The sequence below is a fragment of the Manis pentadactyla genome, chromosome 13, assembly GCF_030020395.1.
Source record: "Manis pentadactyla isolate mManPen7 chromosome 13, mManPen7.hap1, whole genome shotgun sequence".
Lineage (NCBI taxonomy): Eukaryota > Metazoa > Chordata > Mammalia > Pholidota > Manidae > Manis > Manis pentadactyla.
This window is the reverse complement of record NC_080031.1, coordinates 4979460-4982538: the sequence shown is the minus strand read 5'-3', so window position 1 is coordinate 4982538 and position 3079 is coordinate 4979460.

Genomic DNA, 3079 nt, shown 5'->3' with positions numbered 1-3079 from the left:
TACATATGACACATATATGTGTGTGACTGTATGTATATATACATCTATATATAACATCCTTGTAATATGTATATGTATATGATACATATGTGTATCAAGTGTGATATGATACATATATCATATATATTTTCCCATATTATCAAATAATGGCTAGCATTTACTGAGCATTTAGTAAGTGTTGAGCATTGCATTAATGTTTTTTTTCATTAATTATCTTGCTTAATCTCACAACAATACTATGATGTAAAAGCTATCATTATCCTCACTTTACAGACAGGAAGTTAAGGCTGAGAAAGGTTAAACAACTTGTCTGTGAATTGGAGGAGTTGGTATTTCCAACCCAGGTCCATTTGAGTTCAGAACACAGGCTTTTAACCACTACTTTATGCCATATAATTTTTAAAATTGTGATATAATTACATACTGTAGCATCCACAGATCTTAAGTGTATAATTTGGTGAGTTGACAAATGTATATACATGTAACCACAGTCATGTATAATGGCTGCATAATTCTCCTCCGAGTCTTATTTGAACTTTTCGCCCAGTAAGCACGAGGATAACCACCAGTGCTGCCCCTGGCCTGCCCTCCACCTCAGGCTGCCTGGACACCCGCCCCCAGCCTGTTCACAATCTAGCAACTAAAGGGTGCTTGGCACAGCAGGGGCTTTCAGACCCTTATTTGTACTGGTTGATATTTTGAATATTATTTCTGGAAACACCATTATCTACCTAGACAATGCCTCACTTACAGATTTCTAGAAGTGAAATTACTAGGTTAAAAGGCATGCAATTTTTGTTTTTTTACAGCTTTTGACATATCATTTTTGTGAGTAGTGTTCCTCTTTTTAAGATCATTTCCTTAGAGGAAATTTCAAGAACTGGGATTATTAGTGCATAAATGTACTAAAGATCCTTGATGTCCATTAAAACAGGGTTTTGCACCCTGACTGGGTCCTCATTCCCTGTCTCACTTAGTGGATTTAAGTTTTACTGAAGACCAGCTTTACTTGGGACGCCAGCTGAGCATTATGACCATGTCCTTTCCATGGCTAATCACAGGGAGGGGACAACTGGTTCTCAGTAGTCCACTCCCCAACTTTTGGATGGGTAGCAAATTATCATCTGGGGAAAGGAAGGATATTCATATTCCTGGGCAGCCAAGCTGTCTCTAGTTTTATCTTCTCTTGGGGAGCCGCTGCCTGCCTCCTGCAGCACGTGGAGGGCACCTTGCAGTCAGGCAGCGGCTCCAAACCATCCTTGTGCTTCAGAAGCTAGCGCAGAGCCTGACATGTGTTGGTTACCAATAAATAGCTGTTGAATAAGTAAAATGAACACTTAATATGCAGGAGGTGCTGCTATAAGTTTGTTCATATACATTATCTAATTTAATGGCCATAGCAGTCCTGAGAGATTGGTTTCATTATCCCTATTTTACAGATAAGTAAATTGAGACTCAAAGAGAGAAGAAACTTGCCTGAACTCACCCAGCTATTAAGTTGCAAAGTCAAGATTTGACTCCAGACATAGTATTTCTTTCCATTACTTGTGGAATGTGATCTGTCAGTCACACCATTTTAAAAAACAGTGAATGGTGCTGTCTGTGCTTGATATTTTGAATATCATGTGCTTGGGTCAAAGGCAGGCACTGAGCTTCAAAGGAGAGGACTGTGGGGCAAGCACTCAGGGAAGGGGGGCTCTCTCCCCTTTCTCATGCTCACTCTCACTGTCACTACCTCTAGCTCGGTTCATTGTGTCTGTAGAAGCCAGTGGCTGCAAAGAGTATTATTACCCTTACACTGCAGGATTTCTCCAAGAATGGGCTATAGCCATCAAATCAGAATCCCCCACAGCAAAGACAAAAATGCAGGTTCCCGGAATCCCCAGAGCTGTTAAGTCAGACTCTCAAAGGGTCGAACCCAGCTGGATCTACATTTTGACAGTTACACCAGGGGATTCTCATAAGCACACTTGCAAGTTTGTGAACCACTGCCTTCGAAGGAAAGGTCCACGGCCAGAGCTGCAGGCCTTAGCAGGCGGGGTGTGATCATGGACAGGTGTTCTCTGCTCATATTTGGGTCACCGAGGTGCACTGGGACTGTCCAGCATGACTGAGAGATGGCCCTGGGCCTACCCATGTGGTGGTGCCACATCTCTGATGCACGTAGCTGCTCTGTGCTGTGATGTAACCAAATCAGTCTTCCCATCTTAACTGACATTTAAGTGAAAGCAAGATGTCATGCCAATCACCAATAAGACCGCCACTGGGCAAGGAGCAGAGCCGTGTTGCCTTGAAGCATGAATCTATTTCTTTGCTTTTCTTCAGGTTCATAGGAATATCCTCTGACCTTCACTTTTTTCCGGGGCCAGAGATTTCAAGGGCAGAAAAAGGCGGTTGAGTGGGGAGTGAGGGGAGGATGGGAGAGACCCTTTCTAACTTATCAAGAGAGGAACTAGGTGGGGCCCCATGTTTTATCAAGAAGGTACTGAACTAAAAATGTCACCTCTGGTTGTTTGGGGTGAAAAAGATCCTGGTGGTTAACTGACTAATTTTTCCTCCAATGTTTTTGTATTTTCAGATTTCCTTCAATAAACATGGAACAATAATACCTGCCCTTATGTTGCCATATGGCAGACACTGTTCTGAGCACTTACCTGAATTCCCTCATTTCATAGGTACAACCACCTTATGATGAAAGTACTATTCTAATCCCCTTTTACAGGTGAGTAAACTGAGGCACAGAGATGGTAAGTAAGAGGCAGTGGTGGGATCCAACCCAGGCGGTTTGACTTCAGAGGCTGTGTGCTCAGCCTCTATGCTGTAGTGTATAGTATGTTCCTGATGTAAAATGATGAGTGTTAAAAAAAATACTTTGACACATAATTATTCAGACTACCACCCATGTGCTATCTGCTTCCGGGGGTGAAGCAATAACACCAACATTTACCATGCGCTTATTTGGGATGAACTTGTGCAATTTTTATAACATCCTGGAGCTGCACTGCACTACTCCCTGCACGTGGCCACTGAGCACCTGAAATCTGGTTAGTCTGAATAGAGATGTGCTGTATTTATTAAA